Below are 15491 nucleotides of genomic sequence, written 5' to 3' on the forward strand. Positions count from 1 at the left end.
TTATATGTTTATGTTCCCTTTTAAATTTGGGAATTATCAAATAACAAAATTCGGTAAACGTTTTCTAGGACCCGTTGGTATTCCTCTTATGGCCAAATATTCAAAATTTAAAGGTTATTGACCGGCTTTATTATTGAATAAGTACAGGATTTATTACTTTTTTCATAAGACACAGGTGTATTTGTGTACCAATCTTAAATTTTGGGAGGGGGTACATTTCTTATTGTCATATCAATAATTGGTAATTGTTCATTGGGTAAATCATTGTGATCACGTGATCAGTTATTGACCTATGATGGGATTAGGAGTCCAGGACATTGGTACATTGAAACTTTGTAGGATAATTTGAGAATGCGTCATTGGTATTGATTATTACAGCCAAATATAAACGTAAGCAAGACGTTGTACCACGTGATTGACCTTGATGAGGTAGTGTACAGGGATACATAGCTAACCTTATTGAAACTTATGACTCATAGTCTTAAGGGAATACATGCTACAACACTGGCAAAGTTATTGTTGATGCAATTTGATTGGCTGATCACTATCTTTCCTGCAATCTGATTGGCTGATCACTATCTTTCGTGCAATCTGATTGGTTGATGAGTTTTAAATCTTTACTGTATTCAGTTTTTAAGTTTTGTTTTACATTTAAAAATCTTGTTTTCGTTCAACATTTTACACTCAATGATAAATATGATCAAAACCGTTTATTTGTTAATCGAATAGTTAAAAACCGGATAAAGTTTGACGGTTAACCGTGAAACGTAAAAATTTTTTTTTGCTTGAAACATTTTGTTTGAAAATTCTTGCTTTCAAATTTTTTGTTTGAATTTTTTGTTTCAGAATTTTGTTTGAAATTTTTTTGACAACTTTTGTTTCAAATTTTTTTGTTTAAAATTTTTTTGTTTGAAATTTTTTTCGTTTCAAAATTTTGTTTGAAACTTTTCGTTTGAAATTTTTGTTTGAAAAAATTTTTGTTTGAAATTTTTTTTGTTTCAAAATTTTGTTTGAAATTTTTTTTGTTTCAAAATTTTGTTTGAATTTCTTTCGTTTGAAATTTTTTTGTTTGAATGTTTTTTCGTTTCAAAATTTTGTTTCAAAGATTTTTTGTTCTAAATTTTTGTTTCAAAGTTTGGTTTTGACATTTTTAAAAGTTTGTGCACTCATTAGTAAAGAACCGGAACTGTTTAGAACAAAAACCTCTGGCAACATTGTGGTGCAATAGTACACGTCAGAACATGGTGCAATAGTACACGTCAGAACATGATAACGCAACGTCATCAGTTTTGCATCATCGTTCGCGTTAGTATTCATGATAACATCATCATGGCTACTTGTCTGCAGTTTCTAAACACGCGTGATGTGATGAAATCATTTACCAAGATTACTGATTTACAACAGAATGTACCTTATAGAATCTTAGCTAGCCAAATGATCCCTACAGAGTTTGGATTAAGAATCGTAGTGAAGCTTGAAAATGATAAGAATATAATTTTACCAGCAAGATATTTACCCATGGAAGCATCAAAACAAGAAGAACTGCTGCGTTTCTTAAATACTGGATCTGTATCTTTATGCTATAAAAGACTCTTGGGTCGAAGTCATCAATTTGAATTTAGTACACAGCCAGATTCGTCAGCAAAATCATGAAATCATGAATCAGCACATCAGACATAGTTGTATGAATGTGGTTGGTCAGCAACTGTGATGAAACCATGAATTCAAACGTCAGCACATGACGTCAGCCGTAGTTCTATAAATCAACCAATACCGTGAAATCATTTGAGCAAGTGCTTTTCAGGAGGAAAGATGTGTACTTCTAACGATAAAGAATTCATCTTCGCAAGCTATTATCCAATAAACAAAACATGTGATGATTGGTATCAGTGCTAGAACATTTGAACCAGTGATTCGATTGGGCAAAGCAGAACAATTTGGTGTACAACTGACCTGTGAAGAATGGCACGAATCGACCAAATGAACGATGAGCTAAATGTGACCATAGTCAAATCATTAGGCTCAAATCATGAAGTGGTGTTCGAAGAGAAGATGGTGCTGTTACGTAAAAAGAGTACATTTCATGTCCCTCGCAACATGGTGTATCTAACACAAACAGAATGGAACAAATTCATCAGCGTATTCCAGTGTGCGAAACATGCAGTGGAAGTGTGCAACAAAACAAGTATATTCCTGAAAAAGTACTATTTTGAAAAATGTGTCATGCATATTGTACATCATGTATCTAGATATTGTGATGGTTGTCAGCATCGTTCGTGGGTGCATACCTGTATTGATAAACAGTTTATTTGTGATCAAATGGACATTGAGTTTCCACCAATTGATATCGCAATAGACCTTAAAAGACTTCAATTGGAATTAAAATTATACGCTAAAGACAAACTAGTGCAAGAAGTTCAAAATACATTGTATCGACAATATCCAGAACCAGTATCTGGTATGGATGTATGTGGAGTGTAATAAAATGATCCATTTCAATGAATTGTGTTTTTTTTCATTTCAAGTACAACCCTATATTCTGACGTGTACTATTGCATCATGTTCTAACGTGTACTATTGCACCACAATGTTGCCAGAGGTTTTTGTTCTAAACAGTTCCGGTTCTTTACTAATGAGTGCACAAACTTTTAAAAATGTCAAAACCAAACTTTGAAACAAAAATTTAGAACAAAAAATCTTTGAAACAAAATTTTGAAACGAAAAAACATTCAAACAAAAAAATTTCAAACGAAAGAAATTCAAACAAAATTTTGAAACAAAAAAAATTTCAAACAAAATTTTGAAACAAAAAAAATTTCAAACAAAAATTTTTTCAAACAAAAATTTCAAACGAAAAGTTTCAAACAAAATTTTGAAACGAAAAAAATTTCAAACAAAAAAATTTTAAACAAAAAAATTTGAAACAAAAGTTGTCAAAAAAATTTCAAACAAAATTCTGAAACAAAAAATTCAAACAAAAAATTTGAAAGCAAGAATTTTCAAACAAAATGTTTCAAGCAAAAAAAAATTTTTACGTTTCACGGTTAACCGTCAAACTTTATCCGGTTTTTAACTATTCGATTAACAAATAAACGGTTTTGATCATATTTATCATTGAGTGTAAAATGTTGAACGAAAACAAGATTTTTAAATGTAAAACAAAACTTAAAAACTGAATACAGTAAAGATTTAAAACTCATCAACCAATCAGATTGCACGAAAGATAGTGATCAGCCAATCAGATTGCAGGAAAGATAGTGATCAGCCAATCAAATTGCATCAACAATAACTTTGCCAGTGTTGTAGCATGTATTCCCTTAAGACTATGAGTCATAAGTTTCAATAAGGTTAGCTATGTATCCCTGTACACTACCTCATCAAGGTCAATCACGTGGTACAACGTCTTGCTTACGTTTATATTTGGCTGTAATAATCAATACCAATGACGCATTCTCAAATTATCCTACAAAGTTTCAATGTACCAATGTCCTGGACTCCTAATCCCATCATAGGTCAATAACTGATCACGTGATCACAATGATTTACCCAATGAACAATTACCAATTATTGATATGACAATAAGAAATGTACCCCCTCCCAAAATTTAAGATTGGTACACAAATACACCTGTGTCTTATGAAAAAAGTAATAAATCCTGTACTTATTCAATAATAAAGCCGGTCAATAACCTTTAAATTTTGAATATTTGGCCATAAGAGGAATACCAACGGGTCCTAGAAAACGTTTACCGAATTTTGTTATTTGATAATTCCCAAATTTAAAAGGGAACATAAACATATAAAGGTAATAAACCATATAACGTGCTAAATAGGTGTCAATAACCTCCGAAATTCGATTTTTGGTAGTTCTTTACCCATGAAAGGGAACGATGTGGACCATCCAAATTTATAGTGGTACATATTGAAGTCCTGTACTATGATACCAAATGCTTATATTAAAACAATTTCTAAAACCGAGTGGATGAGCCAAAATACCCCTCCCAAATTTTTCAAGGGGTGCGTCAATGTACCCATGTCTTATGATAGGAAATGAACCCATATACATGACCATATAACAATATAAGGTAATAGAACCCCATCAAAGGGAAGAAATTGAGCCAAAAACCAAACGCATGGTACAACATATTGCTTATGTTTATATTTTAATAATTTTTACCCATGAAAGGGAACAAGATGGACCACCCAAATTTATCATGATACATGTTGAGGTCATGTACTATGATACCGAATGCTTAAATTGGAAAATTTCCAAAATTTAAGGGGATATGGAATGGACCCCTATACATGATCATATAACCATATAAGGTAATAGGACCTCATCCAAGGGGATAAATTGAGCCGAAACCAAACACGTGGTTGTACTAAAATTTGGCAATTTCGTACCCATCAAAGGAAACGTGGTGAACCACCCAAATTTATAGTAATATATATATATTAGGGTTCTATACTATAATACCAAACATGTAAAAGGGGCAATTTCCAAAATTAAAGGGGTGGGCCAAAGTACCCCTCCCAAATTTTTAAAGGAGTGCACAAATGTACCTATGTCTTATGATAGGGAATAGACCCCTATACATAACCATATAACCATATAAGGTAATAGAACCTCATCCAAGAGGATAAATTGGGCCAAAAGACCAAACACGTGGTACAACGTATTGCTTACGTTTATATTTTGGCAATTTTGTACCCCTAAAAGGGAACGAGGTGGACCACCCAAATTTTATCATAATACATGTTAGGGTCCAGTACTATAATACCAAATATATAAAATGAGCAATTTCTAAAATTTAAGGGGTGGGCCAAAGTACCCCTCCCAAATTTTTAAAGGAGTGCACAAATGTACCTATGTCTTATGATAGGGAATAGACCCCTATACATAACCATATAACCATATAAGGTAATAGAACCTCATCCAAGAGGATAAATTGGGCCAAAAGACCAAACACGTGGTACAACGTATTGCTTACGTTTATATTTTGACAATTTTGTACCCCTAGAAGGAAACGAGGTGGACCATCCAAATTTATCATAATACATGTTAGGATCCGGTATTATAATACCCAATGTTTAAATTGGTCAATTTCCAAAATTTAAGGGGTGGGCCAAAGTACCCCTCCCAAATTTTTCAAGGGGTGCATTAATGTACCCATGTCTTATGAAAGGTAATGGACACCTGTATACGCCCATATAACCATATAAGGTAATAGGACCTCATCAACGGGGATAAAATCGACCAAAATCCAAACACGTGGTACTACGTATTGCTTACGTTTATATTTTGGCAATTTTGTACCCCTAAAAGGGAACGAGGTGGACCATCCAAATTTATCATAATACATATTAGGGTCCTGTACTATAATACCCAATGTTTAAATTGGGCAATTTCCAAAATTTAAGGGGTGGGCCAAGGTACCCCTCCCAAATTTTTAAAGGGGTGCACCAATGTACCCATATCTTATGAAAGATAATAGACTCCTGTATACGCTCATATAACTATATAGGGTAATAACACCTCATCAAAGGTGATAAATTACGTCAAAAACCCCCGAAATTTGAATTTTTGGCAATTTTTTACCCATGAAAGGGAACGACATAGACACCCAATACTGATAGAGGTACATACTATGGTCCTAGGCTACCACACCAAATTTTTAGATTTGGCAATTTCCAAAATTTAAGGGGTGGGCCAAGGTACTCTTCCCAAATTTTTCAAGGGGTGCACCAATGTACCCATGTCTTATGATAGATAATGGACCACTATACATGACCATATAACTATATAAGGTAATAGGACCTCATCCAAGGAGATAAATTAGGTCGAAAACCAAACACGTGGTATAACGTATTGCTTACGTTTATATTTTTGGCAATTTTGTACCCCTAGAAGGAAACATGGTGGACCGTCCAAATTTATCATAATAGATATTAGGGTCCTGTACTATAATACCCAATGTTTAAATTGGGCAATTTCTAAAATTTAAGGGGTGGGCCAAGGTACCCCTCCCAAATTTTTCAAGGGGTGCACCAATGTACCCATGTCTTATGATAGATAATGGACCACTATACATGACCATATAACTATATAAGGTAATAGGACCTCATCCAAGGAGATAAAATCGACCGAAAACCAAACACGTGGCATAACGTATTGCTTACGTTTATATTTTTGGCAATTTTGTACCCCTAGAAGGAAACAAGGTGGACCGTCCAAATTTATCATAATAGATATTAGGGTCCTGTACTATAATACCCAATGTTTAAATTGGGCAATTTCCAAAATTTAAGGGGTGGGCCAAGGTACCCCTCCCAAATTTTTCAAGGGGTGCATTAATATACCCATATCTTATGAAAGGGAATGGACCCCTGTATACGCCCATATAACTATATAGGGTAATAACACCTCATCAAAGGGGATAAATTAGGTCAAAAACCCCCAAAATTTGACTTTTTGGCAATTTTTTACCCATGAAAGGGAACGACATAGACACCCAATACTAATAGGGGTACATACTATGGTCCTAGGCTACCATACCCAATTTTTAGATTTGGCAATTTCCAAAATTTAAGGGGGGGTGGTCCTATGTACCCCTGCCAAAATTTAGGGGATGGGCCAAGGTACCCCTGCCAAAATTTAGAGGGGGTGGTCCTAAGTACCCCTAGGTCATTGACCCTGGGCCAGGTCATTGACCTTTCACCCTGGTCGTAAAAGAGAGTGAGGATGAGTCATTCGGGCATACGCGGGGGCCTACTACTCCAGACTTCCTGTTCATGGATGATGATGCCCGCCCACACCGTGCACATCTTTTGTCCGAGTATCTGGAGAGTGAAGACATTACGCGTATTGCATGGCCTGCATATTCGCCGGACTTGAATCCCATCGAGCGAATCTACCAGCACGCACTCTCCCTGACCTGCAAACAGCTCTCCTCGAAGAGTGGCGCCATCAGCCGCAAGACTTGATCAACATTCTGATTTGAAGCATGGATGCCAGATGTCGTGCCTGTATAGTTTTTAGTGGTATTTAAACGCCATATTGACTGCCTATGCCCTCGCAGAATCCAGCTTCACCTGTTAAGGTATCGTTGTGCTAAACTTTCTGGTCACTCTGTACATTCTAACTGTATTATTCGTATTCACTTGTGTTTCATTGTGCATCTGGACCGCCTGTTTGTTCATTATACTTGGTATAGTTATCGTGTCGTTTTATTTTCTGCCACTTTCTTCGAGTTGCTTAAGTTTTGTGGAGCAGTGTATTTAGGTTTGTTTCAAAACGTCAGGTGAGTATCACCTTAGATTTACGCGTATATTTAATTTAGGTTAGATTAACTTAAATTCGATTAGCTTCGTTTAAACAGTAGCACAGTTTGTTTTAATGGATTTATTCATATTATTCAATATTCAGTATCTATATTATTATTTAATTTACATTTTATATCATTATATTTTCCCTTTCTTAAAGATTTCGTTAGTAACTTTTTGTTCACTTTACCTTTATGTAATTTATATCCATTGATTTATTTTATTCTTAAAGTAGTTTATTTTACTTTAGAGGGAACGGTATGATAAAACTGTTGTCTTCCTATCTACAGCTTCAATGCTTGTGTTAGGTAATTATAAGCTAATGGACACTTTACAAAGTCTGTATGTGAATAAATATAAGAAATTTTGACAATGTAACATTATGGAGAAAATCAAGAAATAAAAATGTTGAAGAGGACTCGATGGTCCAAATTAGGCGATAATTAACTGATGTGAGTGTTGAAAATTATTATAATGAAACACAAAGTAATGATATATATATATATTGCCACTTATCCTTTTAGTTTACCTATAGGTGTACATCTTTAATATCTTTATAACCATTTGGAACAAATATTGAGAAACTAGTCTTTTCAACGTTTGCGCAAGTTTTTGTTGTGGATTTTGGTCAAGATTTGCAGGAATATCTTTGCTATCTTGTCTTAGGACTGCAGAACATCTGACATTCCGAGCATACAAGGTGCGAGTAGTTTAAGATTTTTACGCGTTTGATTTCCAGAAATGCAAAATTTATTCCCAGTGGTTCAAGAGTTTAACGCGGAACAATATGGTCAACAAAACAAACAAAAAATTTGTCATTGATGAGGTTTACTTCTCTTCGAATTGTCAGAATATTTGGGTATGGACTACGGAAAATCTTCATGTAGTACATGAGGTTCCACCCAATTCAGATAAAGTGTGCTATGGTGCGCAATTTGAAGGAGGAAAATTGTAGGTCTATTTTCTTTTCATCACGACTATTGATTGAGTAGTGAAGTTGAATACTTACGTGATCTGACAATTTGTACAGGAAGACGAACTTACTGTTGTTTCCAATAGGATTGAGAATTGAACGATATATCAAGTGAGGCAATAGAGATTTCTTCGGGGTTTGGTTAATACCGAAAAACTTTTGATTGCCTCGCAAAATATAAGTCCTCCAAACTTTTATTTACGGGGATATCTTGGAAACATAGTTCACAAAAGCAATCCAAGGACAATCTAGGATCCACAGGAGAATATAACCAGAGCAGTGAGTGACCTCCATGTCATAATATTTCGCACAGTAGCCTCCAATATGGGTCACAGCAACATGAGTATGTAAGTTTATTGTCAAAAGACAAAGTCTTTTGTTCGAAGTAAGTGTACAGGGGAGGACGATGAGGTTTTCCTGGCATGATTAGTGCCACTTAGATGTTATGATTTTGCCTGGGCTGTTAGGGCTGTTAGTTTCAGAATAAGAAAGAAGTTTACTTCTTTCAAAAGAATTCGCTGTAAGCTATCCGGAAATTTTAAATACACAACGGAAAAAAGTATAAATGTCAATATGAGAAAATCAGTGAATAGCATGGAACTAATCCAAAAGAGAACTTGTTTGTTACTCATACATGATCTAAGCAACTTATTATATTAACGTCTTTAGTGTGGTGAGAAATTAAATTAAAATAAAATTATAATTCAAAAATTTATTAAAGTTAATTAAAAATAAAATAAAAAAATATGACAAAATTAAAAACAAAAAAAACAAAATTAAAATTAAGTAAAAAACATTAATAAATTATTTCAAAATTGTAATAAAATCGTAATGTTATTCAAATCATTGTTTTTATTTTATGTAAAATAGTACACACAAACATACAAATTTGTAATGTTGTAATAACAAAAAACAACAAACAATCAAATTGCTGTGTAAAAACTATTATAAAATTTGTTATAAAATTTGTTTGATAACATCAACACAATTTTGAAATATAACAAAACTGTCAAATTACAAAAATAAACATGCAAAAATTTCAACTATTTAATAAGCATTGCAAAAGTATAAATTTCGGGAATAAAATAAGCAGACACGTATAATAACATAAATCAAAATAGCAATTTAAAAATGAACATTGTCGAAATAAATACTCTACCAAAAATAAAACTAAAATCAAAAAAATCAGTTCAAATAAAAAACTCAAAGCAATCAGAAAACTAAACAACAAATAAATTACAAATCACAATAAACTACTACCAATTATCAAATTTTACAATCGTTTAAAGTTCTCACTCCAAATAATTGCAAATAATACAAACCATAAAAAATTTACTAAACTACACCTTATTTCAAAAAACAAGCAACATCTTAAATTTAAAAAATATATGTTTACTATCTAATCATCATTATCAAATAAAAAAATAGTCAAGCTTTATAAATTAAAGTCTAATAATATTTTGCCTATCCCATACACATCATACAATTACACATCAATAACAATCACTTTAATAAAAATACATTTTTTAATAATAAAACTTAACATCATATTTATTTTCCTTAAAACAAATTTACTAAATATTTCCTAAACATTTTTAACAATGTTCAAAAAACCATCTCCCTAATTTCAAAGCTACGCTATTGCTATAAGAACACACAAGGGGTATTAACATGGTGGAGGAGTCGGGTATGAATGAATGTATGAAATTTAGTATGAATGAATGTGTATACGTATATATATATATATATATATATATATATATATATATATATATATATCATTGCTTTGTGTTTCATTATAGTAATTTTCAACACTCACGTGACTTAATTATTACCTAATTTGGATCATCGAGTCCTCTTCAACATTTTTATTTCTTGGTTTTCTTCATAATGTTACATTGTCAAAATTTCTTATACTTATTGCCAAACATACAGATTTTGTAGTGTCTATTAGCTTATAATTACCTAACACCAGAAATATGGAATGGGGTAATCATATCTTTGCCAAAAATCTAAATATAATTTTAATTGCTTCTGCTACCCTATCGTATAAACAAAATATATAATATTCTAAATTAAAGTTCAAATCTAATCTGAAGATAACTTCACTTAAACGACAACTTGGACTCTTAGAAATAGTAAATTTTCTAAGATTGCTTTCTAAGATTTAAATTGTATCAAATATGGGCCCTACAATTTATCTTGTATTTGCTACTGCCTGAAAATAATGACCGAGGTGTTACGTGTATGAATTGGATGTTAATATAAGAATTTCATTACTGTATTACCTGTAGTTAGTTTGTATAAATAATATATATTTTAGGGGGAGTTGAAATAAGGATTGACTCTCCAGAAAAGTTTCAAGTTACAACATGTGGCTGACCTATGTCATATTCTAATCAAAAGGTACACTTATTCTAATCAAAAGATAAAGTATGTTTTTTGTCTATGTCTATGACATCGCCAAGCAGTAAGTGCTAGTTTTGGAGATTGACTTTTGTGTCAGACTTTTTTCTGAAGAGTAGCGAAAGACCATTACACATGCATAGTCGCTATTATAACACAGATCCCATTATGCTTAATGTAAAACATTTATTTAGGCATATTCCATATCTTGATTAACTACAGTAAATATACATAGGAGTGTAAACAGTGGTCGGAGTGGAGCAGGAAACGACGAGCATGTGAAACAAAATCGTACTACCAGCCAGTCATTCGCACGTTAATCACACACCTTAATTACGTAATTACGTACAAATCTTATGCAGAGTCGTTTTGACGTATGATTATTGTCATACTAAACACCTGATTACCGCAGAAAGTATATTTAGGCGAACTCTTTAGTATGGCATAAAACACGCGTCATAACGACTCTCCATAAGGCCCATAGAAACTACTGTAGATAACTTGCTAACTTCTGACAATAATGTCATTCCTCATACTTATAGAAAGTCTCACCCGATATAGTAATGTGCTGTTCGAACTCTAAAAGCAAAGAGCGTCATTCTGTTAGTCAAATACCTGATAATCAGGGACGTGGGATGAATTTATTTTGGGAAGCGTCTAATGAGTTGCGGGGGGTTCAAATAAAATTTGAGACTTAATTATATGGAATTTTCTAAAATTGCCCCTAAACGTAGACTACATTTACAAGAAAGTCGGGATATCAAACGAGGGTCCCCAACCCCCAGGACCCACCCCGTGGGTACGCCCTTGCTGATAATTTACGATCAGGTTAATAGCTGTAGTTGGCACCGCTGCCTTCTTTCTGACGCCACTATATGTCCCTATCCTTATCCTGCATGTAATTTGTATATGATCATAAGGAATTGGGAAATCAAGTATTATATAATATGTCTAACAATGATAACTCTTATGCATCATTTCCTAAGTACCCAATTGAAAATCAGATCTTTTCTACAATGCAACGAATCGCAACTAATCGGGTCGTTTGCTAACAGTCGTAGATGAATGTATCACTGGCTAGTTGCATCAAACTTTAGCGTTTGAATGATTTGATTTGTTCTTGTTTTCAGTACACTGTTGCCACACTTGGTACAATTGTACCAAATTCCACCAAATTGTACCAAGCCCTTTTTGTCATTCATCGGCCCGTTGGTACCACGCTAGCATTTTCAGCCCCTTTTGTGAAAAAGTTGGTACAATTCTATCCAATTCAGCACCATTTAACAAATACTTGTCACATTTTCAAAAGTGTCAGTAAGACTTTTCCTACATCTCACGTTACTCATACTGTGTGATGTCATGAGGAGTGAACTCGGAGATGATTGATTTGTTTCTCGTTTTATATATATTTTTTCATATATCGCCATAATACCGTTTTGATTTATGGTCACTTTGAAATAGAGGCGTGTTTGGTTTCCTTGCAATACATACCTAAGATGATAACTGTTTTCTCTTAATATGTGGCCTCTGTTATACTTCCTACGTGTGAGAAAAGTTTCATCTACTTCCACGGTTGCTTGGGATCCTCCCAGCGGCGTAGCAATAGGGTAGGCAGGGTAGGCATTGACTACGGGCGCAGGACGTTTTCGGTATATTAGGGGGAGCCCCATGTTTTTGATAAAAACAAAATTCAAATTATATAAATGGAGCCCCAAGTTTTCGTGGTCTTCACTTTCAAACATGGCAAGAATAAAAATTCCTTACCCCCTCTCTCACAGTTTATTACATTTGTGCATCAAATTATTTGCACTACTGTAAACTCGTCGTGGTTATAGCACCGTTTGATTAAGAAATTAACCTCCTGGTAGTTAATTATTACCGTATTAATACGATACCAGTCCTATATTACATGTACCGAGCTTACTAACTATAAATAAAATTCCCCTGCCCAACAGGCTTTCAACAATAACTATAAATTCTCCAAGCACCAAAGGTTGGGCAAACCGGGCAACTGCCCAGGACGCTAATGCCCGGGGCGCCCAAACGAGCACCCGAAAATAAATAATCGATCATATTTTTTAACACCACTGTAATAAAATGTAAAATATAGGCTAAGGGGGGCAAATACTCATTGGCAGGGTGAAAATTTTGCATTCGTCCCCTCCTGATGAGCTGATCTTACTGAGATGATGTAGTGTTAAATAGATGAGGACGATACTAACCTATTTAAGCTCTAATCTCAACATTATTGGAGAGTAATAATTAGCTGATCTTCTTGTACTTACAGCATTTTTGTAGACGTGATAACTTTTTTTTTTTTTTTTTTTTTTTTTTTTTTTTGCAGTTAGTGAATTTTTAGACCTGTTTTAGCGGAAAGAAAAATCTCATATTGTCAACACTGCCCAAAGCTAGTCAAATTTGGGATGTGGCGCATACGCGTAAGTTAGAGATGGTCATACATTGGTGTATTATAGGGGTGATGGGGCGCCACTTGATATTTTGCTTAGGGGCCCCAAAGGCCATTGTTATGCCAGTGGGTCCTGCTATTTGGATGTTTTTTTTTAAATAATTTTTAAAAAGAGCACTTTCTTGATTTGGACTTGGAAGAGGGGGGGGGGGTTCTAGAACTTTACCTCTTTTAATTTCGTGTTATAGAACCATGTATTTCACTGATATAAAATAATGAATTCAGCCCTTTTTGTTTCAATTTGGTACTATTTTTCAGCCCACTCCAGAGCGAGGATTGTGGCAACACTGTTTCAGTAGTTCGTGGTACTTAAAATGCTGCAAGTGGCGGTATTAGTCTGCAGTCACACGATTTAGTTTCAACAGTAAGGGTGGTACAAAACCTCTTAAATCACAACTTTACTCTATAATAGTAATATATTAAATTCTGCAGTGTGTGGGTAATCAAATCTGTTTTAATATCCATTTCAAAAATCAGAACTCCTTCAAAAAATCAAAGGATGGTTATGTCCCTCTCTGTGGTCAGCCATGTGCATCACATTATTTGCTTAGCACAAATTATCCATTGAAAGCTGCAAATATATTACAAATATGGATACATTATGAAGCAACTAACTCAATATAAAATGGTTGTAGAAATATTCTGTTCTGTTTTCCGTCATGGCTATGACTTAGAAATGTACATGACTAGTTCTTGCCTTTGTAATTTCTTTCTATCATCTTACAAGTACTGAAACGCCCATCATACTGTTATATTACAAATTTCACGCTTGCTACTTGCACATCCTTCGTTCTTTAATATATACATAATTTTAATCCAAATTGAGATTGCACATATTTTAAATGTCCTCGTGTTAAGTGACCAATGTGCTGTGCAATACTTTTATGTGCTTATGGATCTATTATACGCTCATAAATAAACTAAACAAAACATAGCATTGCATGATACAACAAAATTAAATGGAATTACCGTCTGATGATACTAATTATTTATGCATATTTCTGAGCATCACCGATATATATGACTTTAAGCTCGTCACATATGAAGGATGATATCCGCTAGCGATGACGTTATTTGCGAAATAGTGGAAGAAAAGAGTGGGATTTTAATCAAGGAAGCATTTGCATAGTGTGAATGAGAAAAACCCAGAAAAACCTCACTCAGGTTTGCTAGTATGAAAAAAGCTATTACACTTTTCTGTCGCTCACACGACACCTCATGCCAAAGAGAAAAGCGTTAGCGGCTACGCTACGAAGTGACATGTATCAACGCACTGCTTGCTTTATGTCTGATTTCTGGGGGGTGGTTCAAGGTGGCTATACGTTTTATTACGACTAATATTTCGTTTCTAAATAGCCTATGTTTGATAAACTATGCAGCGTGGACGCCGAAGGGGGAGTCACGATAGTGTCCGTTAATCCCTGGCTCACGAAAACGTATATGTAATATACGAAACCACGTGTATTAAATACTAGACATAATATAGCAACTATTGAGTGGCCTCCGTGAATTTTGCTTTTCTTCGCCTTGTGTATCAACTTTCGATGCTCATAAATGCGTTCTAAATGTGTATGATGTATATTACCTTATATTTCTAGAGGGTCTAAGGGATTGTCTATACTCATCAATTAAATATTTCATACATACATCCAACACTAATAAATATAAATCGAGGGAATAATATAAGAAAATAATAATGAAAGGTGATATATGCACAAAACTAGTATATAAGTGAAAATAATAACAATATTACATATGCATGAAGGCTAATAAAGATAAGAAAAATGCAAGTAACGAAGTAGGAAACATAACATTTAAACTGAAAAGGACGATATGACGAAACAATAATCATTGCACAAGACGCTATATCATTAGGTTTTGTTAGCAGACAGATATAATATCTTTCTGTCATTCAGAAACTGATGTAGACATGGGAGACCCATATTAAATGGCAATTACTGTCCATATGATGGATAAATATAAGTGAGAGATGACGTGAATGATAAGTGGCAAATACATATCGTCTCTATTAGCCGGATTCATATAGTGTTACACGGGGGAGTTATAGTCTCGTGGTGGTGCCTCGTTGCTAGATTGTAGTGTATGGCGGCCTGAAACTTTCATGGTGTAACTCAAAGCGATTAGTAGTGTGGCTGTTTCGAAGCCGCTCCAAGTCTGCGAGTAAAGACGAGAAATCGATAGGATTATACAGTAGCCAAGTTGAGCTGGACAACCTGATTCGATACGCTAAGAAATGTCTTTCCATGATACTCAATTTTAGTAATATTTAACACATGCAGAGACCCAACCTGTGTGGCCATAG

The sequence above is a fragment of the Thermobia domestica genome, chromosome 15 (assembly GCF_964235325.1).
Source record: "Thermobia domestica chromosome 15, izTheDome1.hap1.1, whole genome shotgun sequence".
In the NCBI taxonomy this organism is placed as follows: Eukaryota; Metazoa; Arthropoda; class Insecta; order Zygentoma; family Lepismatidae; genus Thermobia; species Thermobia domestica.